General features: G+C 41.1%; 1 protein-coding gene across 6 annotated transcripts in view; it reads right to left on the bottom strand.

Moving 5' to 3' along the window:
• ANKRD44 (ankyrin repeat domain 44) overlaps positions 1 to 24,749 on the bottom strand; it is a 313,931-nt gene that overhangs the window by 214,546 nt on the left and 74,636 nt on the right. For 4 of the 6 annotated variants that reach the window (XM_029934167.1, XM_029934169.1, XM_029934163.1 and 1 more), the window contains exon 1: positions 687 to 716. The exons of 1 other annotated variant lie outside the window; for it this stretch is intronic. The gene's annotated coding sequence lies outside the window, so the exon portion shown is untranslated. Of the gene's footprint in view, positions 1 to 686; positions 717 to 24,749 lie in introns of those variants that run through there. One more of the 6 variants, XM_029934166.1, reaches the window with a different exon arrangement.

Below are 24,749 nucleotides of genomic sequence, written 5' to 3'. Positions count from 1 at the left end.
TTCCCATCCCCACCCAGCCTCCACTTAAAGACGTAGAAAAATCCCAAGCATTACACTAATGCTGACTTAAAATGCACTACCTCCAGCCAGCAAAAACTTAAAAACACTTTCCAAATTTCTTCCTTCCTTGAACTCCCCATGCCGTACCCTATCCCTGCCAACACACACACACACACACACACACACTCATGTGTGCACACTCACACACATACATACACACACCACACCTTGTTCTGTACCCCTTAAATAAGAGCAGTCATTTACACTGTTCTTGTCCATCTGGACAATAACAGAAATAACATGGGATAAAGCAATAATAAAGTCTGAGTGATTTAATTCAGCCAAAACCTGAGTTTTTTTGAGAATCAAAAACTCTGTTAAAAAGGTTGGTATTGATAAACTAGCCACTACAGCATCAGTCTTTCACTCTATGCTGTAATGCTATGTTTGCAACTTACCAAGTCCATTTAAATATAGACCGTATTTAATAACATGTTTTACATTTCATCATCCTGGTAAAGAAGATCGGAGAGTTCAGTGTTTATGCCATATATGTGTTATGCATTGATAATGTGTATAAGTAGCTTATGAGAAAGCTCTAAAAATGAATTAGGCATAAGAAAAGTAATGTGTTTTTTATCTCAAAGATTTGAGATTTAAAAGTTGTATGTCATTTTTAGGGGCACCTGGTGGCTCAGTCTGTTGAGTACCGGGCTCCTGATTTCAGCTCAGGTCATGATTTCACAGTCCATGCTGGGCATGGAGATTGCTTGAGATTCTGTCTCTCTGTCTCTCTCTCTCTCTCCTGCTGCTCCTCCCTGCTCATGCTTGCTCTCACGCTGTCTCTGAAGAAAAAAATGATAAAAAAAAATAAAAAGTTGCAGGTAATTTTTAATCAAAGTGGCACCACAAGGAAGTCCACGATTCTCCTTTTTTCCCACTGAATTTTACAGGGGAAAAAAAACCCACTGATGGGTCCAGGTCATGGTAAATTTGGTGAGAAAAGCCATCAAGCATGGTTCAGGTCTAAAATTAGCTGTTGGTGTATTTTCTAAACTTTAGGAAAACAAGATTTACTCCCAGGATGTTAACTTGAATGCCAAGTTCAAAAACATAATAATCTTGATAGTCACATTACAGAAAATAAGGGCTTTTAATAAGGAGAAGGAATTACTGATTTTCAATAAAACCTAATTTACTACATGTTTTTATTTAGCAGTAGGAAAAGAAAATAAAGAGACCTTGACCTCTGCTGTACCATTCCAACCACAAAGGTGACTGAGGTCTAAGACTGGGTATCAAGGAGGTAGCCAGTGTTGTGAGGCCTGCTGTGACCGGACTGAGTGTAGCTGAGGTGGCTCCACGCTCCGTTCTCCTCACCAGCCTCCTCACAACGTCAGCTCTAAATGGTATGAAGACTCCACTTGTTTCTTTGCAGGTCAAATCTAGATTTGGGAATCTGCAACATAGTCCTAGCATCAAAGCACTTAGTAACCGTTACCCAGTAACACACAACATTCCAGCAGTTTAAAATGCACAATAAGATCATGGCTCCTTTGAGATCATGGTCCCATTGTCCTAAATAAGGGGGACTTTTGGCTGCCCTTCCTCCTCGTGGGACTAGAACTGGGGGGCTGGCCAAAGGCTGTAGAACCAGGGTCTTGTGGGACAGAAACAGCCTGCTCAGATGTGTTGAAACCTGCTCTCTCTTCTAGAGTGCTCTAAGTGCAGCTACATTTCTCCTCTTGAATCATGAACAATCAAAAACGTCAAAACGAGGCCAATGAGGGGAAGTGGAAAGAAATTATCTGAAAAGTCAAGAGACCTGGGTTCACACTAGCCTTGGTGAGTTAGTATTAGATAGCGATAGTAAGTAACAAAGTTAGCAGAAACCTGTTTCCTCACCAGAGGAGTTCAAAACTAACAACTCCCTGAGGACAAGAAGGGAAAGATCAGATTTTCTGAGGAAAAAACCCACCAATCAATCTGATGCAGTAAGTGAGAGATGGCTGTCCCAGCATAAGCTCTTGAAAAGGCTTTCCAGGCAACTTGTGTATGCTCCTCAAACATGCCATATTGAACGTGATCCTTCTTACCAATGCTAGAAATACTACACTTTGACCCCATAATCCCACTTCAAGGAAGCTATCCTATAGAAATGATTAGGTATACAGACAACTTTTATATAGAGGTATTCATAGCAACAACATTTATGATAGTAAAAATTAGAAAGGAGCCAATATCAAAACTAAGTACACTATTAAATAAGTTATAATATATAAACCCACAAAAGATACAAAATGGCCAACAGGTACATGAAAGATGCTCAATACCATTAGTCATTAGAGAAATGCAAATCAAATCCATGAAGATACTCCATGTTCATGGATTAGAAGAATTAATACTGTCAAAATGTCCATATTACAAAGTGATCTACAGATTTGATACAATCCCTATCAAAATACCAAAACCAAAATGAGATACCACTTTAGCCAACCACTAGGATGGCTAACATAAAACAAAACAATAAATAGGTGTTGGTAAGAGCAAGGAGAAATTAGAACATTACGGATCAGAGTGTAAGTAAAGTGGTGTAGCCACTGTGGAAATGATTTGGCAGTTTTCAATTCGTCAAATGTGGAATTACCTTATGAGCCAGAAATTCCACTCCTAGGTAAACGCTCAGAAGAACTGAAAATAAGTGTTCAAACAAAAGTAGTACACAAATGTTCACAGCAGCCTTATTCCAGCAGCCAGAAGGTACACATAACCCAAATGTCCATCAACTGATAAACAAATGTGGTATAAACATACAAAGAATAGTATTCAGCCAAGAAAAGGAATGATGTCTAGTGACACATGTGACAACATGGATGAAACGTAAAAACATTATTCTACATGAAAAAAAGCCACAAAAGTCACAAACAGGCCATGCACCACATGATTCCATTTATGTGAAACATCCAGATTAAGCAAACTCATCAAGACAGTAAAGAGATTAGTGGTTGCCAGGGACTGGAAGGAGGGAGCAATGGGGAGTGACTGCTTCATGGAAAGAGGGTTTCCCTTTGGGAGGATGAAAACGCTCTGGAAGCTAGGTTGTGGGGATGGCTGCACAACCTCAGAAATGTACTAAATGCCATCAAACTATACACTTTACAATGGTTAAAATGGTAAATCTCATGTTGATTATCCTACCAAAATTTTTAAAGTTATAAAGTGGAATATTTTAGTTATTAAAATAGATCTTTTGAGGGAGTTTAGTAAGATGTAGAAAATATGGAAAAAGCAGTGTGTGAAACAACTTATAGTATGACCCCAGAGTCACAGTACATAAAGGCAGACAGAAAAACAAGGAGTGAAGGGAAATTTCTAAAAATGCTGAACAGGCTTATTGCTAGATACATTTTCCATCTTATATTTTTCTGAATTTTCCAAATTTTCTACAGTATTGTTTTTATTGTTAAATTATTAAATTATAATTCAATATTGTTTTTTTAATTATAAAAATAAACAGCTTTTTAAAAGATCTTGGGTACCTTGGTGGCTCAGTCGGTTAAACGTCCAGCTCAGTTTCAGCTCAGGTCCACAATCTCAGTTTTGTGGGTTCGAGCCTGGCATCCAGCTCTTTGCTGGCAGCTTGGAGCCTGCTTGGGATTCTTTCTTTCTCTCTCTCTCTCTCTCTCTCTCTCTCTCTCTGCCCCTCCCCCACTTGTGCTGCCTCTGTCTCTCTCAAATAAATAAACCAAATAAAGAAAGAAAGAATAAAAAATAAAAGATGAGATCTGATGACACTTTGGGGCACAGATGGGAAAAGATAAGAATAATGAAAGGTCTAAAAATCATATCATGTCATGATGTAAGCAGCAGGATCTAGACAGTATTACAGGACAGTGAAGACTGCAACACTGGGGAGAATTTATCTCCCATCCAAAGCTGGAATTGTGGCTCCAGATTCTTTTGAGTTTTCAAGAGACGCCACAGCTCCAGACGTTTCGGTGAAATGCCCTGGGTTTTAAACCTTGGCAACTTATTCAATATTTTTCAAACCACAGGCCAAACAAAACACATCTGTGGACCGGATGTAACCCACAGGCGCCAGTTAGCAAACTCAAGTTTATAGGAACAGGGATGTTTAGCCTGGAAAAGAAAATTCTTTGAACAGAGATAGTAATTTCAAATATCTTCAGAAAGGCTTTGTGGAAGATCGTGTGGACTTAATCCACTTGTCTCTAGAAGGCAGAATCAACCTAAAGGCTAGGTGTGGGCCAGAAGCAGAATAGTGCCTAGTAAAAGAGGGAGTGACTTCTATTAGAGCAGCTGTCAAATAAACAGGGACTTCAAAATGCATGGAGGTGCCCATCCCTGAGGTGTTCCAGCAAAGGCTACAGGTCACACTGCTTTAGGTCAGAAGTTGGACTAGGTCAAAGGCTCCCCATCATGGCTAAGTACCAGAAACTTGAAAAAAAAAAAACAAACAGATTTTTGGACCTCATCCCAGAACCATGCGGTGAGACCCAGGAGTGTATATTTTTCAAAAGCGTCTCAGCATCCTCGCAGGTGGTTTAGAAACACTGAACCAAACCTGTGAATCTGTACTGGAATTCTATTATTCTAATCCATGGTTTTACCTAGCTGGCAGGCAAGGGAAGGAGAGACCGGAGAAAAAGAACAATTTGCTGGAACTCAGGACGGCTCTGTGCTAAATGCTTTCTTAATGTCATCTCACTGAATTTTCACAGTAACCACATGAGGTCTGAAGCAATGTCCTCCGTCCCATTTCCCAGAGAGACAAACTAAGGTTTGGAGAGTTTGAGTGTGGCCCAAGGATAGTGCCGGCCATGGAGAAGATCTTTCTGGCTCCAAATCACAGCTTAGTTCAACTACACCGCATTGCCCTCCTCTGACCCATTTGACAAGTACATCCAGTGCCCCTGCTGAGCCAGGTATTACACTAGGTGGAGCGGATTCAATAACGATTAAGACACAGTCCCCAGCCTTGAAAGGCTTTGGAATCTAGTGAGCAAAGCAGAAAAGTAAGCAATTACATTACAATGAAAACTAGGGGTCACACAGGAGGGGCATCCAATCTAGCCGCGTGTTACCAGGGAAGGCTTCTGGGAAGAGAGAACATCAAAGCCAGGGCCCTAAGGAGACAAGGGAAAAGGAACTTCAGGCTGAGGGTGCAACATCTACAGACCCAGAGGCCGGGGGGACCCTAGCAGGTCCTAGCAGGTGTGGGGAAACGTGAGAAATTCAGGGTGGCTGGAGCATGGGAAGCCAGACAAGGGCCTGGCAGGGTGGGCAGGGCAGAGCCCCACGCACTTGTGTGCCATGCTCAAACTGCCATTTATCCTAAGAGAAACAGGAAGGCCGAACACAAAGGAGTAACTCTTCACAATCACGTTTTGTGAGGATCAGACCGGCTGTAGTGTGGAAATGGATTGGCAGGGCAGGATCCACATGGAAGGCGGGAGCAGGGAATTTCAGAGAAAAGGTGATGGTCGCGCACACAAAAATGGTGGCAGGGAAGATGCGGAGAAGCGCAGATGATGCCTCTGCCTTCCTTCCTCCTGTCCTCCCTCCCTTCCTTACTTCTCACGGTAAATCATACTAGGGAGCCCTGGCTGTCTACTGGCCACTCGGCTAGGGCTAGCCACACAGAGATGGGCAAAGAAACCTAGTCCTTGCCATCATGGAGCCTGTCCTCTGCTAGAAAATACTTTCAAGTGTTAAATAATAGAGAAAAAGGCTCTTTAGGTTACCAATAGAGCAAGTACTCCTCAGAATTGTGTTCTTCATATTCATCTATGAGAAGGTAAATCAGACGGTCTTTTTTTTGGTGAATTTAATTCATGGAAAGTAAGAACAATTTAACTACATTTTAATTCCTCATTCGTCAAACAGAAATGACTGCCTGACTGCAAAAGAAATGGGGATGGGATATTAAATAAACTAGAAGAATTATTAAAACCTTACTAAACGTGGCCTCACACTAAATTAAATGAAAACCCTTGGGGCTGTTCTCAGGATATTTGCTAGGTGCATTGGGAACGAGTTTGGATTTACCCCCAACTGACCACAGAATAAGCAACAAGAACATCACGACTTGGAGGGAAGGCAGCAGGTGTCTGAAGGGGCTTCCTGCTCGGTGCCTTGCCGGAGGTCAGGAGGGGCTTCCCGTGCCCCGACCTTCCCCACGTCTACACTATTCCATTTCCTGAATTACTCCAACCAGCTCCTGGTCACCGGTGAGGCCAGGACATTCTCACCAGAGCGCCAGTTGTTTAAGTCCTGGCCACAACATTCTTTTCATTCCTCGCTCCTAGCAGAAGAATCACCCGCAGTTAAACAGCTGTGCCTGTGGATGCCACATTAAGCCGTTTCTCTTCTAGAGGTGATTTTTATTTTTTGTGACCTTTCAGATGACTCTTCCGATCTTTGTCATTCTGGCCTCTCAACGGCCAGCAAGGAGAAGAAGCACATTAGAAGATGAACTTCTTGCTGCCCCTTTGTACTTTTTACTTGAGACATGGCTCTCGCGACACTGGCTCAGGTAATCACACCACCACTGATCACTGATGATCTTTCATGGTGTGTTACACAGCTTTCTCTGGCCGACCAGCAAAGGGGAGCATACCCCGTGGGTTGGGAGTATGGAGTCAAAATCTGCTTCCCCAAAAATGTTCTAGAAAGAAAGAAATCAGATCCTATATGGTTGAATAACGCTAACCTTGGCAGATTAGAGAAAAACAAATGATTTAGAGGCATACGTTCCCTGGGTACTTTGAGCCAGCCTCCAAACAGAATCAACTTTTAAAAAATTTAGGGGCGCCTCGGTGGCTCAGTCAGTTAAGCGTTGGACTTTGGCTCAGGTCATGATCTTATGGTTCATGAGCCCGAGCCCCACATTGGGCTCTACATAGACAGCTCAGAGCCTAGAGCCTGCTACAGATTCTATGTCTTCCTCTCTCTCTGCCCTCCCCAACTCACACCTGTCTCTCTCTCTTAAAAATATATAAACACTAAAAAAAATTTTTTTTAATTTATTAGATTCCTAAAGGTAAAGTTTGAAAGCCTCCCCTTCCCCCCTTTATAAGTTGTGCTGCAAGGAAAGAAGAGAAGGTGCCAAATGGTGATGGGCCCTTTTGCTGCCCTTATTAGGTTATGGTTTTATGGTAATCTTGGATAGTATTGACAAACTCTAAAAAATTGCTTTCCTCAGACTTTCTAAAGATATATTTTCCTCTGGCTACTCAAAGAGATGCTTAAGATGTGTTAAGCATTTCAGATATTTTCTCTCCAGCTCAAAACCAAAGTGTGATCGAAACCCATCTAGAGGTGTCCTAGTGACGAATGCCCAGTGTCGATAACCGCCCCCACACGTGCCAACAGTGCCAGGACCAAAGGAGGTCAGAGAGAGCTCTGGCAGTTTCTCCTCAGTTCTAGGCAAAACTCATCAAGCCTATCTCCCCTTCCGCTGGCCCCCTAGAGGAAGAATGCAGGGAAACAAACCTTCAGGAAAGGAGTTGTGAGCTCCTCAACTTTCCCAGGAAGAAGGGAGTGGGCAAAGCTAAGTCATGCCACACATACTGGGTGTCTAGTTGTCAACAATAGCTTTCATTTTAATGCTTTCAAATGGATTCTAATGTAACCTTGGAGAGAATAACCCAAAACCCCATGTAAATGACCCATTTTCTCCAGGCTGTTTATGTCTCTTTCTCAGAGTATAGTGTGATTCACCCATTAGGCTATCTGAAAAACAGGCATGTAGCATAGAGGCAAAGTGGCTACGGCAGTCAATATTACCAGAGCCAGCTCTTTGCTTTGTGTTGCTCAAGTGATTCATGAATGTAATTCATTTCCTTGCCTACGGTTCACATGATCACAACTCTTCAGAGATGAAAAGGCAGGATGTTCTGAGCAGTTTCTTTGAATAAACCAAACCTCGATGCTGTTTATGGACCTTAATATCCAAAACCCTGACTTCATAACCACTCTTAACTATTGATGTGAATGGACACCATAACAGGATAAATATGAAACCTATAGAAAACCAAAGAAAAACAAGTTTTAGTTGGCACTGTGCTTTCAACCTGCTAAATCATTTACCAGACTAAACCTGGCCTGAAACCACATTCTTTGATCCCCAACTTCTGTCAAGTGGGAAAGCAAACAAAAGGAGAAATGATGGAATGGGTAGTGGCTGGGTAGTTGGAGAGAGTCATGACAAATACACAGCCTGGGTGGCTCAGTCAGCTAAGCATCTGACTTTGGCTCAGGTCATGATCTCACAGTTTGTGGGTTCAAGCCTGGCATCAGGCTCTGTGCTGACAGTTCAGAGCCTGAAGCCCACTTCAGATTCTGTGTCTCCCTCTCTCTGTGCCCCTCCCCTGCTCACTCTCTGTCTCTACCAAAAATGAATAAATGTTAAAAACAAACACACACACAGTCAGAGCTGCTACTTCCATTCCTGTGTCTCTAGCAGACATCACTAATCGAGCACGACACTCCAGTATCACAGATACACCTCAGAAGCTTTCTCAACACATCTCAATCCATCGCTTGTGTACAAATGATTAAGAAGTTGACCGTTCTTTTATTTAACAATTTTATTTTATTTTCCTCTAAGAACTGGAATCACTTATGGAAATCATTACGAAAAACTAGAAACGGTGAAGTGCTAAAACAACAGCTTCTGACTTCTGTGAGATGGACAGATAAGCGTGCTGCCTCAGCACACGGCACAAGGTTGCCTTATGAGTCAGGAGAACAAAGAATCAGGGCACAAGTCTGGTCTCAGAGGCAGTAAGAACATGACTGCAGCTAGAGGGTGAGGGCTGCCAGGAGAGAGGGTACTGTGGGGCCCCACCTTAAGGAACGGGGGCAAAGCGCAAGCCTCCCAGAAACCATGGGAACGGACTCCTACTATCTAAAAGACTTAGTAACAAAAACTCCTTTGAGTTAAAGTCTCCCTTTTAGGCTTTAGTCACAAATGAATTAGAAGATTATCATTTAGTCATATCATACAGAGAATTCGTTTATTTAATAGTTGAGGGTTATTGGTTTTTTTCTTGACTCCTAAATAGAGGTCAGAAATAAGGAGGAGGATAGTGTTTTCAACCAGGCTCGGGGATGTAGAGCAGCCAGGAGGAGCATTTATTGAGTTGCTACTACCTGCCAAGCACTTCTCATATGTTATTTTGCTTCCTCTTCACCACGAACAGTGAGGTCTTATTAACATCATGCTCTTACAGATGAGGAAAACGAGGCTTGGTAATGTAAGTGACCCAACCAACGTTATAATGCTAGTAAAGCACCAGCGTTGGATTCAAATTAAGACCCGTCTGATATGGGATGCCTGGGTGGCTCATTCAATTAAGCATCCTCACTCTTGATTTTAGTTCAGGTCATAGTCTCTAGTTTGTGAGATCGAGCCCTGAGTCAGGCTCTGCACTGAGCGCACAGAGCCTGCTTGGGATTCTCTCTCCCTTTCTCTCTGCCCCGACCCCACTCATGTATGCTGCTGTGCACACACTCTCTATCTCTCTCTCAAAATAATTAAATAAATATTTTTTAAATGATCTGTCTGGTTCTAAAACTTGTGCCTCTCCCATTCCACTGAGCTGGCTCCACTCGGAAGGCATCAAAGACACATTTGGCACACTCAGAAGTTTTCCATAAGGCAAATGCCTGTCTGATTCTACAGCCTTCTTTCAGAGATTAGGAAGAAAGCAAAGTCTCGTCTTACAAGGAAGACCTTAAAAGAGAAGGATCACCCCACCTGTTGGAACTTCTTGCCTTGGAGAGATGAGGGAGCCAGGGGCTATGCCCTGGAATGGCAAGTGTCGGCTTCCTTCCACTCAGATGTCACTCCTCCCTTATGGAGAGACGCAGCTTCAAAGGAGGTCAGAAACAGAAGCTGAGCGCGGCCTCAGCTCCACACAGAGGAAAGTGGAAGTTTAGAGGGACAAATGTCCCTACAGTCTTTGATGGAGTTTGATGGAGCAGAAAGTGTAAAGGGCAAAGTTTGTTCTGGTCAGTGTTAGAGCCTATAATCTAATCCTGTCCTTCTTCCTCAGTGGGGTTTACGTAGGGACTATAGACACCCTCTCACGTTACGTAGGCTCCACTGTGCACCTGTGTGCCAAGAAAAGGTAAGGGGCCAGGTGGATGCTGTGTCCATCCTCTAAGCACGTCTCTCACTCTGATGTCATGAAGCCAGGCTGTCGCCATTCCACTCACTACTTGGTCCTGCACTATTTACCTTCAATACTGAGGGACCACAAGGCCTATCCTTTGAGCAGGTGCAGGGAAACCCAGAATCAATGTCAGCAGCATTTGTGGAAGAGGCCGGCATACAGCAGGGTGATATGCAGAGCTGAGCACATTCAGGATGAGCGATAATGCAGGGGATAACTCGGGGGAGGGGGAAGCATGGAGGGAAAGCACACAATATACCTGTGTGCTGCCTACATGTCCCAGATATTAACCAAGGAGCCAGGACTCAACCAGGCCTGTTCAAGCTCTTCCTCCAAAGTACTTGTAACGGAAGACAAGAGTGAATGTATTCCCCTGGATGTCTGACTCACAGATAATTTTTTAATTAAAACTCATGTAAATTTTACAGTTTATGCCTTAAGATAACCATGTTTGCTTCAGTGTAAGAATAACGATTTTTAGTTGACAAATGAAAAAAATTAACCATCTGGGAAGATAAATTGTGTTAATCCTGTGAATTCATCAGATCCTGCCACACCTCAGATGTGCCATGAGGAAGGGCAAAGATTCTTGGACCAAGTCGGGGTCACTCAGTCCTGCTGCCCTATCCCACCACGAGATTCTCCTCCTTTTACCACTTTGGAAGTCGTAAGTGTTCATTAAGAAAGACAGATGATATGCGATAGCTCAGACAAGGGGAAGAAGCACAAGGAAGCCCCTTGAAAGGTCAATAGATCAAGACCAAAAGAGCCAAAGGCACATATACACCTGGGGACTCAATCACTTTGCCCTCTCCTCCAGCTTTGTGACCAACACTCTAGTGATGAAGGAATAGTAATCAAAAGAAAACTCTCACCCACAGGAATACTTTGTTGAAACTTTCTCTCTTATACGCACACACCCTGCCACCACCACTTTAGGGGAAGGGGAGGAGCTAGGGCAGCCACACAGATCCTAAGGCTGAGGAACGGGAGTGAGGCGGTGCTGGTGACATTAGGTACAGAAGATGCCAGACATCAGGCAGTACCAGGGCTGAGAGTTTGAAACTAGGCAGATAGTGATGCAGTGAGAGTACACTGACATGAGGCAGGAGGGTCGTCTGGCCTCTGAGCCTGGTTTTTATATGACAGTAGGTACGTGAGTTTAGATAATGGGTAGTCCTCAAAGAAACTATTTTCACTATACAGTTTCAAATCACAACCCCAAAATAAGCCACTTCTGCACCAAACATTTGAATTTCTATAGATTTAATGACTATCCAATCAGTCCCTTGATGTCTAGGCAACAGCACATTCTCAGGAAACAACCAAGACCATAATTTCCAGAAGGGCAGGCATTGAGTCTACAGAGTCACCACTCTGTCCCTAGTTCCTAGCTCATAGTAGGTCCCCAAATTTATGCTCATTGAATGTAGAGAAGGGAACACTATAATATTATTAGAGGCTAGTTTTAAAATAACACATTCCTTCCCCCTGCCTCATCACCTGTGGTTTTATAACATGTGTTAACCAGTAAGGTCATAGTAGAGTCTCACTGAAGAACCTCGACATAGGCTAAACATCCTGCATCACAGCAACTGCTGTGGGGTCACGTAACGCCTGCTTTCACTCCAGAATCCAATAACAGCCACTACAGGGGAGGGAGGCAGGGACACACAGGGACGCATGCACACCAGCAATCCTACTTGGTGACCTCATGCCCTAGAATGAGAGAGAGAGAAGAGAAACTATTCCAGAGCTCCCCCGGGCTCCTTCCAGAGAGCTTCTCACCGTGTGAACATCTCACAGAGGTGAGCGGGACTCTGGTGTTTAAAGAAACACATTTTTCATACACATTGGCCCCTAAACACAAGCCAACTGCTTATCTGCTGCTCAGAGAAACAGCAATCCGTTCCATCTGTGCTGGCAAAACTGGCCGTGTCAGACTCCAGGACATCATGTTAGAGTCTAAGGGGGAGCCTTCCAAAGGTTTCCTGGAGAATCATTTTGACTCTACATGACTTTTACCTCAAATACAGACTTACAACTAGTCACTCAGAAAGCTGTATCGCCTTGAACACAGTCTGACGCATCACCTCAAACAAGATGAGGTTGAATAAGGAGTACCTTCCGAAGGAGAACATTGTGCATCTACTTCCACAAGTGGTCTATAAAAGAAGTACCTATAATCGAGACGATATTATTTTTGGCAGTATATCTTCCAGCCAGCTTTCTGGTTTTTCTATGAACCAAAATAATATCTGCTCGGTGATTATTCCACAGCAAACCTGCTTGAAATTTTTCTGCATTTCATCTCATTGATTTCAACATGTTATTTCAAGACCTCTACGAAATACATTAAGCACATTTAACCTCAGCTAAAATAAATCCAGCTAATTAAATGATATAAAGAACAGCTCATTAGCAGAGCACGAGTAAATATTTCTCTATTCCAGCTAATAAGCAAGGCTTGTTATACCCTGGAGCACCGTGCAGTCTCATCAAGCCTCAATTATCAGCCTTATAAGCTAAGCCTAAGCATAGAGCTATTATTGAGCAAATAATGGCATTGGACATGTGCGTTGCCAACCTCTTGGCAACTGATTCATATAGTCTTCAAATGGCCAATTTAAACTAACAGCAAGTTTTCATAAACAAGATGATTCTAACACTTTTAATGAGATCTAGTTTACCAGACTTTTTGAGTAAACAAACTTAGAACTCTTTTGTTCCCTGTTAGAAAGATGCATGTCACCTTAAGAGATCAAACGTTGGGATCTTTAGGAGTACAGAAACTTCTAAAATATATTTTGGGTTTCTTTATTGTTATGCAAATTTTAGAATCATTTTAAGGCGATCAAGTCACTTTAAAGGACAAAGAGTCAAAGAATAAGATGGGAGTCTACAACTGAAGGGTCCATTCAAATGAGCTACACCTATATTCACATTCTTTTTTTGTTTTTGAGAGAGAGTGTGTACCCGCACACTCGCACACTTGAGCACAAGCAGGGGGAGGGACAGAGAGAGAAGAGTGGGGAGAGAGAGAAAGAGAAAATCTCAAGCAGGTTCCCTACCCAGTGCAAAGCATGACCTCGCTCAATCTCACCACCTTGAGATCATGAGCTGAGCTGAAATCAAGAGTGGAATGCGTAACCAACTGAGTGACCCAGGCACCCCTATGTTCATTCTTTACCCCGTAAGTGTTGTGGGAAATTACCCTAAGGAAACAATCAAGGATGAGCACAAAGATTCATGTTTAAGATGTTTATGAGAATGTTATTTATAGAAAATAATTGGAAACTTCTTAATTATCTAATATTAGGGATAGAATGAAATAAAACATAGCATATCCATATGGTAGAATATTATGCAGCTGTTAAAAATGATATTTCAAAGAAGTTTTAAGGACTTAGAGAAATATTTGTTCGTAAGAGAGTGGGAAAACAACTAAATAAAAGCATGTCCAAGATCGCCAAGGTGGCACACAAAGAGACATGCAAACATGCAAAAAGAATTTGGTTGTATCATGACAAATATACAACAAGCTAGCAAGTCTCTACTTTGAAGTACATATGTGCATACATAAATCAGGAAGTGTCGAGGGAAAAATATCAACAAGACATTAATATTTATCTCTTAGTGATTACATTACAGATGAGTTGTTTTCTCATTTTTTAATTTTTTTCAGGCACATCTTCCAAATTTTACAGCTGATAATTGATCGCTGATATCATTGGGAAGAAAAAGAAACATTATAAACATTATAAAAATGAAATGTGAAAACAGTTCTAAGTGAAATTAGAACTTTAGAACTAGAACTAGAACATAGAAGGCAGATGGTATCAATGGCTACAGCAGAAGCAAATCCTCGGAGGCCAGAAGGTCACGAATGCTCCTTCCCAGATGGATGCTCAAAGGTAGGCCAAACCAGAATTCAGGTGCTTGAAGAACCAATAGCTGCATGCATGCGACTGCAACTATTTATTATTTATTATTTCTAATAGCTTCATTTAAAAAAGCAAATGTGTAGTTTGTCTCAAATTCCTCATCAGAATTTTCCATGTTGGGTTGATACAGTAAAATCTAAGCAAAATGTGCTAGGATATTTTACTCTGTTTGCTGTAAAACACTAAGAAGTAAGTAGCCAGCCCCAATTTTTCACCTGAAGCTCTATCTTGTTTCTGGGTTGGTGTTGTGTTTTTTTAAGGCTATTTTGTGAGGTATTGGCTGGGATACAGAAACCCAAGATTCAGGCAGCAAGAGCTTCTCTTGGTGCAAGAGGTGAGTTGGTGTCAGTGTGACACTCAAAATGGGAAAGTATGAAGCAATAAATCCATAGCTTCCAACTTACCCCATCCCTAAATTCATGAATGAGAGAAAAATCTCCCAACTTGTGATAGCTTCAATTAACTGAAATAAACATCTCTATGTATTGTTAGTAAGAAAGATACACATTCCAGGTTGACCAAGTATCTGGTACTTTAAAAGAAATATGCTAAGCCTGTCACGAAGTAGCCATTTAGTTAAATATGTCCACATAAATCCTACTGGCACAGGGACATGAAGTTTTGAAAATCAACCTGCAATTAAGACTCTGGGTCTAATTGTGTGGCAACAACTGAGAGATCCTAAGAGCCATGACATATTGATGGCCTTTAAAAGACTTAAACTTTTGTGTCAGGATTTATGATTCAATTTCCTCCTCATTTCCTTCTTAATTTGTATTCAACATCACAACCTTGATCAACAGCACATCTGCCAGTTCTCTCCCCAGCAGCTGGGGTGTCGAAGAAAGAACACAACAATGACACAGATCTGGGTTCAAGGATTTGCTCTGCCTTTCACCAGCTCTGAAACTTTGCCCCGTGGTGCCTGTCCTCTCATCTGTAAAATGAAAAGGAAATTACCTACCTCTTCTGGCTGCTGTGAAGATTCAAAAGAGCAACTCATGAAGATTTGGAGTACAAAACTGTCATTTAAAATATAGCATGTGTGGTATGGTTTTCAAAAACTTTTGTCCCAGTATGTAAATAATATACAAGAATGGCACTTTTAGTCAACTGAGGAAATGAGTAGGTATTTCACCCTAAAAATCTCTCACATAGGAAGAATATTTCCTCCATGGTTTCTCCTATCAGTGATCCCACAAATCTCTTTAGAGTCCCTACTGTAAACTACCCCATGTACTCCAAAGGATCAAAGTTGCTGTAGGAAAAATCTTAGCTTTATGGTTGATCCTACCTCCCTCCATTTTAGGAACTGACCCTCTTAAATCCTGTGATTCAGAAGAAACTACTCCTTTGAAAACCTGCAGCTATCCTCACCACCAAGGCAAGCACATGACCCAGGCTGACCAGTCAGAATTCTTTCGTAGGAATTGATTTGGCTCTTGGGAGGGGAGCAAGGGGGACCTCTCTCCAAGACACTGAGTCAAGTTTCATTTCACCATCTTATTCCTAGACAATGACTGGAAAGGAGTCGACTTTCCATTCTGTACTAATATCATCCCATACATAACTACTTTTTCTGGCCTTTTTCCAATAGAAAACCATTTCTGTCCTCACAAGCATCAACTTCAAGAAAACAATATCTTATTGCCTTCAAATAGCATGAAACCTAAGTCAGCCAGTGGCTGGCTTCTAAGCAAGCACACAAATAGAAAAACAAACAACCAAAATCATTCCTTTGGCAAAAAAAAAAAAAAAAGTCCAATCACCATCACAAATAAGAAGGCAGAACCAGCTGGTCTATAAAATCACCAGCCCATAAAAGGAGCAGGAAGATGAAGAAGGAGTTTTAAGTATTTTTCTTATCACTGTTTGCCAAGTGAGCTTGGTGTTGCTAATGAGCAGAAATCATTTCATTTACTTTTCACTTTTTTCATGACCCAATTATCTTCCATGTTACTAGGTTATTTAAATGGCCACAATTACCTCCTGCTTCCTGACTGATTCATGTGTTTTTCAGGCAGTCAAATAAAGAAACAAAGAAAGATCAAGGGTGTCAGATATGATGTAAACACCATGAGCTCTTTTATTGTAGGCTCTAAAACCATCCAGAGAATCAGACTCTTCATAAGGCTGGAATGCTCCCAAAATGAATTTGGTGGGGGAACATATCAGTGTTCTTTAACATAGAAAATGTTGGTGTTATAGCCCACCAAAATCAAGTGACTCAACCAGAGAAAGACTCATATGTGCTTGAAAGACATAATAGACTCTCTTTGAGAGAAACAGCAAAAATAGCAGTACTCTGTGTGCGAAAGACACTTGAAATTGTTGTGTAAAACAATTGAGAAATTAAGCAATGGGAAAATGGCTGGGTAACAAATCCAGAAGAGGCTATTTTCCACTTCTGAGCAAAGCAATAATGGTTCTGAATCACTCATTTGCTCTTCCTCAAGGTACACTCTTGAGATTTTTATCCTTTGAGATAATGAGGTATGATGGGGTTATATTACAACTGTAGGATCTAGTTTTCTCATCTGTTAAATGAGTGGGTTGGATGGCATCTTTTTGGTTGTTTTTTTTTTTTTAGGCCCTTTCTAGATCTTTAAGTTTGCAGTTCAGCTCAGAATACACAACTCCCACAGAATTTCCAGAAAAACATTTGTGTAATTGGCCCCAGAGGAAAAGATATTTAGCAACAAAGCCCTTCACTCCTGAATGAAAACGTTCCCTCTGCTTCCTACTGACAGATAGAGTAAGTTTAGCAAGAGCATGAGGGCTTAGGTTATAAATAAGAAAATCCATAGGCAGCATTAAAACACTACAATGAGATAGAAGAAAAGAATAATTCTTGAGTTGAAGACACCAGAACAGGATGGATTGTTTGCTTGGGATACTTTAGGAGAGACTGTATAAAACGGCAGAAAGATGAGAAGACCATCCTATAAATGAAAGGATAAAAAGACATCCCAACAGAAGGAGTGGAAAATGTTTACTGAGATGATCCTTCTCCAACACTCCTTCTACTTCAGATTCCCCAGAGCATGAGTGTCTGTCTGTCTTTATGAGGTGCCACTCTGCTCATTTACCCACTTTAGTCTCCAGGGATGTGTAAAACACCTGAGAAACTCCCACTGTTCCCAACCACCTTTGTTGAATGTAGCTATGCCACTCTGCTTTGCTGTGCGCCCATGATACAGGGCATTCAAGAGCCAAACTCAACTATTTACCCAGGTTTTCCCATCTTCACATCTTTGCTCAAGCCAATCACTTCACTTTGAGATTGTTTTTTCAACTGCTCCCAAGCCAATAACCATAGTTCAAGGGCCAGCTTCTCCGTGAAGCCACCTATGACCCATGCCACAGCGCACTCCCCACCTCCCACCTGTCTCTGCCACATACTGAAGGCAAGGTATGATGAGTTAAATATTGGCTCTCCAAGAGACAGTGAAGAAAGTAGAGTTTCCTTAAGCCTCTTTAGACTTCTCAGAATTGGGGGTAGGGGTGGGGCTCATAAAGTCACTTTTTTAAAGTGCATATTTCTGTAGCATGAAGGCCATCCACACTGTTGTGTGACCATCACAACCATCCATCTCCAGAATGTAATGTCACTTTTGCTTAAACTAGTTTGAGTGGGATTTCCATCACTTGGATCCAATAATATACTGACTAATATACTATACTATAAATGTATAGTATAGACAGGTAAATACAAGAAATTCAAGAAGGATCCGAGGGCTGTTTTAAAAACAATGAATAAAGTAAAATTTTATGATACTATGAAAACAAAGGGGACCTTGATTTGAGGTTCTTGAGAATAATCAAGGTCTGAGAAACCCAGATGAGAATTAACCAAATGGATTGTGTAGCACAAATCACTGGGAAAGGATTCTTTGCTTTTACATTTGTAATAGGAAAAAGCACTAATATACAAAAGAAGCTTGCATCTCATCTTCCAAGGGAAGAAGACATCGTACAGAGGAAATTAAAATCAGGCCAAACAGACAAATCTCCCTAGGCTGGGAGAAGCCTCAGAGAATATGGAAGGAAGTATTGAAAGAGAGTAAAAGCCCTAGCAGCAAAAATTCCCTTTGGTTTAAAAAGATTTAGAAAGCTGCTTTTCATATTTTCCTTACATATGCAAATAATTTATTAAAGTGTAATAGAGGAATATTCTAGGATCACCTTTTCTTGGATCAGAAAAGTCCATGTAATATAAATCACTTTGAAATCAATCTAGAAAAGTTATATAAGAATGAAAGTATACAATATTAAATGTAGGGGGAAAAAAGAAACAAAGCAATCACAACATAATTCTTTTTTATAGCAGATCTTCATTACCCAACAGCTTTCATTTCTTCTTTACCATATATTTAAAGTTGAATAACATCTATTCCTATTTTCTCCAGAAATAAAATTTGCTGTCATTAGCATGCCTAAAGATTTTATTGTAAATCCTACAGGGTTATGATCCAACAAGGAATTAGATGAGACACTACTATGTTCTTGGTATCATGTTTGCTGGGTTAGAAAATGGGTTCTCTATATAATGGGTTTTTCTCGTTTCTCTGCCTTGTTCTCCAGTCATTATTGTCAGCATGTATTTTTGAGACAAGGAACATGCCCTAGAGAAAGAAATGTGATGAAGAGTTATTATGGGTGGACACTGGCAATTTGCTTCGTGGCCAGACTCAATCACAAATACCCTTCACTTTGGCCGAGAGGCTCCACAGCTGGAAGATGGATGCCTCAATTCATTGCTGTGTCAGGCTGGTATTTCTGGGAGATAAGTAAAAAAGGATTATAAGCACAGCTTCCAGCTAAAGCACTTAGTTTGCCCCCCAGCAATCAGTCTCAGAGAATCCTGCCTTAGATATTTACCTGTTAATATAAATCAGTGTTAAAACCTCTTAGACATTTAAGAGCCCTTACTAAATGGACATTCAGAAGCTTACTTCATTTATATTCACAGGTAGGCTGACGACTGATCATTTGCTTTTGAAATATGTGATGTGAAAGTTATTTTTACAAAAACAGCTGGCAGAATGTATTCCTCTAAATTTATAAACTTTGAATTATTTTTAAACATAACTGCTAGATAAGGAAACCTTTTTAATGTCATAGTTTGGTTGTTCTTTGAGTAGCGGGCTTGACGTCAAACTCCCGCTTTAACCTTGACTACAGAGGACAGTCATTCCGACAGAGGAAAGCAGAGCCCAGAGTGCCTCAACCTCTCCTCTCTTTCAGGGGAAAAGAACATTCCCTAAGGATATGAAGCACAGGGTGAGGGGCTCGGGATTAATGCATTTATCTCCACCTCTCTCAGTGTCCTCTTTCACCTGTTTCGAAAGTCATTGGCAAAAGGACAACATAGTATGTCTCTTTTCACTGGAGATAACCCGGAAAAGTCCTGGAGTGAGAGATGGAACACAGCAGAAACGTTCAGATAGTTCAGCCAAAGGTGAAGACTGGAAACAAGATGGTCTCTGGAGAGACAGCTGACGTAGCAAGAAGCCCGTCAAGTGAGGGCCGGAATGGTGGCCCCCGTCTGGCTCTCCCACCGTGTGGGTCAGGCTACTTGCGCATACTGGAATCTCACTCTTTCCATCTGTACAATGAGGACACTGTCCTGCATGTCTGGGATCCCTTCCTATACTATAGCCCCAGTATTACAATTACTTCCTGGACTTAAATCCTTTATTTTATGGTTCTGCTCCAGCTATGAATGGCACCCAGAGGAAGAGAGATGATAAATAAAGGTTTCTAGAATATGAGATGGTCTTCTAAGGTGGCCAATGTTAGGACAATGTCAATCCTAATACTGTGTGCTGCAATTGCCTACTAGAATCTGCTTGGTACTTTCCTTTCTCTTCATTCCCGGAAAGCACCAACTCCCCTGAGAGCAGACACAGGATGAAGAGGAAGATAGTCAGAAAGCAGCCTCCTGAACTTCTGGTGTAGCTGAAAGCTCTAAAATGGGAGACAAAAAAAAAACCACCCTACCAAGAACGGTGAGTAATAAGAACTAAATATTTGCATTAGGATCAGAATCCTTCATGAAGATGAAGTTTTATTTAAGCCTTGAGAGGCCCATCACCTGCGGGTTGTGTAGCTTCAAGAACCACTTCATGCACCTATTCTTCTGAAAGATCTAGATCCCTCTTCTGGCCCAAGGACACATCCTCTTCCCTTCACTTTCCCTCGATTGGTCTTTCTCTGGGTTAGGGATGTTCTGAAATAAGCGTCAGGAGAAGTTTAAGGAAAGGTTATCCTCCTTCCAATCTAGGGTTTCTAGCGCTGTGTTCATGCTGTCTGTGCTTTCAGCAGGTTTCCTTAAGCCAAGTAGTCATTTCATGTTACTTCATCAGACTGCCTTCCCTTCTTTCTGATTCTATTTGCTGCTGTTATGTTTGATAAAATGACAACAGCGTTTCAAGACACTTGCGTTCTTTTCTAGCACTGAACTGTGAAATACTTGAAGCATATACAACAGCTCAGACAATAGTAGAGACACGCACATACCTACCACCGTTTAAGAAATGAAACATTACAGATGTGAAGGAAAGCCCCAGATCTGTTATTCATCCTTCTGCTCCAGAGTAAACCACTATCCTGAGACCAACAGTTATCAATCCCAAATATGTTTTTAGATATTTCCTAGGTGTGTTTATACCCATAAACAATGCAGTGTTTTAAAGGCTTGTATAAATGCAATCACGATGTATAAAGCTCCTTTTGGAACTTGCCTTTCTCATTCAACATTATGTTTTGGGAATTTCTTTATGTTGGTGCATGCTGTAGTTCATTCATTTTCATTCTGTCTAGGATTTTGTCACATGAAAAATACCACTATGCATTTCTCCATTTCCATTAGATTTGCTTCCAGTCTATCTGTTTTTTCATTACAGATATGTTGCAACGAACTCTCCTCTACTTGTTTTCTTACACTCTGACATGACACAGGGCTTCACAAGGGTGTAAACACACTGGGTTGTGGGGGGCACACAGATTCCACCGAACTCTCTCCAATTTACTCTCCAGAAGGTTATAACAATTTACACTCCCAGGAGCAGTGTGGAAGAGTCCTGGGTACCTACATCTTCTCCACCATTTGTTATTTTCAGATATGAATTCTGGTAAATCTGATGGTTATATTTACATGTGTACTTTCTTACTAATTGTGCCACAAGTTCTTAAATGGCCAAAAAAAAATTAAACACAAAGGTTTGACGAATAAATATAAGATTCCACCAATGTGTGAGCCAGCCCCCAACAGTGGGAGATGCCTGGGAAATAGAATGCAGTTAGGGAAAGAATCTTCTATCTGCATATATGAAATGTTGGCTTCTAAGGTGTTAATTACAATTAGAGAAGGATCTTGGTCCCTTAAACCATTCCCCGAAGTCACCCTGCATTCTAGAAGGCAAATCAAGTCCCAGGCCTCATCCAACAGGGTACAAGACATATCACCACCATTATCTCTGATGAAAGTAGCACCCCATGGTTTGGATCTTGACCATAGTTTAAAGATCCTCAGAAAGAAAAAAAAAATTAAATAACTGAAAAATAAAAAAGAGCAAGCAGGGAAATCAATTTTAACAAACTGTAGCCACAATTGGCACTTTCTACCCTGTAAACATAATGTTAATCTAATACAGCATTTCAGGTATTGTTAAACTAAATTCTGCTTTTCTGAGCTGATCCCAAAAGGAAGGTCTGAATAAGGAGATGGCCTTCAGAAGTGTTCTTCAAAAACCTAAGCAAACTAATTTCCTTAGAAAGAGTAGTTATAACTTTCTATAGTTTAACTCCCAAGCATTCTGTGAAATTGGGATAGAGAAATGTTTGTGAGCTGGGCTTTGGAAGCCAGGCTGTCTGAGTTCAAATCCCAGCTCTCCTGAATATTAACTATGACTGTAGACAAATAAATCATTTAGCATCTTTTCTTATCTGCAAAGTGAGGACAATAATAATATCTGCCTTATAATAGTTGTTGGAGAATTGATTAAAAGAACAGGAGTTGGCACACAATAAGTGGTCAAAAGTATTAGTTATTATATTGTAGCCTCGTTTTATTTTTTAATTATTTTTAATGTTTATTTTATTTTTAAGAGAGAGAGAGAGAGAGACAAGGTGAGTATGGGGGAGGGGCAGAGCGAGAGAGAGACACAGAATCCAAAGCAGGCTCCAGGCTCTGGGCTGTCAGCACAGAGCCCAACTCGGGGCTGGAACTCACAAACCGTGAGATCACGACCTGAGCTGAAGTTGGATGCTTAATTGACTGAGCCACCCAGGCACCCCACCTTATTTTAGAAATTAAAAAAAATAAAGTTCTCTATTAAAAGCAGATATCTAGGGAGTAGTTCTTCTGTGTCTTTTTCCACATTTGAGTTTCTGAAGCTTACTGGATTACCTAGGTGATGAATTTGGGTCATTTTTGTTTTTCTCACCATGTTTTTCTGTACTTAAAAACTAACACCCAATATTTTTTTTTAAAACCTCATAGAATTTTTAAATACAACTCCATTTTCTTTCCCTTTTCAGGAAAAAGAGTCAGCACTAGTAGAAGTAGAAACATTGACTGTTTCATCTAAGTATACATGCTCCTACCAGGTACAGCAGGAGCGCATGTGCGGTCCACTCTCTGGGCACATGACTGTTACAGAGCAGACTCTCAATTCCAAATAAACGTGAAATTGATCATGGAAATGGATGGTGGCTTCCTGTATGGAAGAAACAGCAGTTCAGAATCTTGGGGAGAATCTTTGGACACAAAAGAGGATTACACAGCCCAAGCCTTTTATGTGTGTGGTGGGAGGGAGGGAGGGATGGGGGATGACCTTGGGCTTTGGATTTACTCTGACCTGCTCATGTGTTGGATGACAACCATCCTGGGGATCCAATGAACCGCAGACATGAACAGGAAGTACTTGTGAGGAAAGCTTTGCTATCAAATGTCACATATTTTATTTTTTCTTTTGAAACTCAAGTATCAACTATAAAATAATTTAGCCAATTCTTAGATGGTTAATAATTTGAAACTAAATAAATGAAAATAACATTTGATTACTCTTATGTTTGCCAGTGTATTACATTTAAAGACAAATCTGATTTGGAAAAATTTGATTCTCAGGGAAGGGTAATTTGCTTTAACAGGGACTAGTTTGACTAAAAAACAGATCCGATAATTTAGCCTTTATAAAAATATTATTTTCTCCCTGTGGACTTAAAAAGTCATATGGGCTACAAAGGGGGTACCTGGATGGGTTACTCAGTTGAGTGTCTGACTCTTGATTTCAGCTTAGGTCATGATCCCAGGGTCATGGGATTGAGTTCCGTGTCTGCTTGAGATGCTGGCTCTCATGCGCTCGCTCTCTCTTTGACCCTCTCCCCCACTTGCTCTCTCTCTCTCTTTCTCTCTCAAATAAGAATTTTTTAAAAAGCAGTGTAGGCTAAAAATTACTATGCTTACCTTTAAAATAGTTTGCAACCCAAACATTCTCTTCTAGGACTATGAACACATTTTCCTAGCATAAACTTCAGAGGCAAAAAAAAAACCAAAAAACAAAACTTTTTGTAACCCAAAAATGAATAATTTTTCCTTCCTGGCTGTTAAACTCTGTGACTCTCCCATGTTCAATGTCTCATAGAAGAAATCTATGGTTTCCTCTGGATAATCAAATCAATAACATAGCTTCTATAACCCTTCAATAACTTTTCTGTATTTTCCAAGACAAAAATAATCCAGTGTTCATTACAGTAAGCCCATTTATAAGCTGTTGTGTGGTTTAGAAATCCTTTGATAAGAGACCAAAGACATTATTTTAAAATAGTTTCTTAGAGGTAGAGGGGATTTTCTTTTTTTATGTATGTTTGTTTGTTCATTTTGAGAGAGTGTGAGCAAGGGAGGGGCAAAGAGAGGGAGAGAGAGAATCCCAAGAAGTCTCAGTGCTGTCAGCACAGAGCCCGATATGGGGCTTGAACCCATGAACTGTGAGATTATGACCTGAGCCAAAATCAAGAGTCAGATGCTCAACTGACTGAGCTACCCAGGTGCCCCTAGAGCCTAGGGGATTTTAGAGTCGATCTAATCAGGCTACACATACGAGTCCCCTAGAAAGCCTTTAAAAATACTGATGTCGGGTACACCCCGCACCAGTGAAGCCAGAATTTCTATGGAGGAGACCCAGGCACCTGTATTTCTTTCTAGAAGATCCCCTTGGTGATTCTGATACACAGTGAGGGTCAGATCCCACAGATCTGGTCCAACCACTTCTTTCTACAGTAAGGAAGCCAAGGCCCAGGGCTGTTAAGAGACATTCCTAAAGTCACAAAGGTAATTATGTCACATGGCAGTGCCCAGAACCCATGCCTTCTTCAGATTCTTTCTTCTCTATTATATTACATTCTCTCATAACTCCATTTCTCATAACAAAACTAGATCTCAGAATCTGAGTCTAAAGGAGACCACAGTTTGTCCCGTCCAGAGACCAGCCACACAATAAACAGTCCTTCTGCTGTCTTTGCTGCTGTTATGACAACCGTGTCACCCTGTAAGATGGAAAACGCCCCTCCTTGCCATCTTCATCAGAAAGCAGCATCT

Source organism: Suricata suricatta, chromosome 3 (assembly GCF_006229205.1).
Source record: "Suricata suricatta isolate VVHF042 chromosome 3, meerkat_22Aug2017_6uvM2_HiC, whole genome shotgun sequence".
Classification (NCBI taxonomy): domain Eukaryota; kingdom Metazoa; phylum Chordata; class Mammalia; order Carnivora; family Herpestidae; genus Suricata; species Suricata suricatta.
The sequence above is the reverse complement of the archived record's forward strand: the minus strand, read 5'-3'. Positions and strand labels throughout refer to the sequence as shown.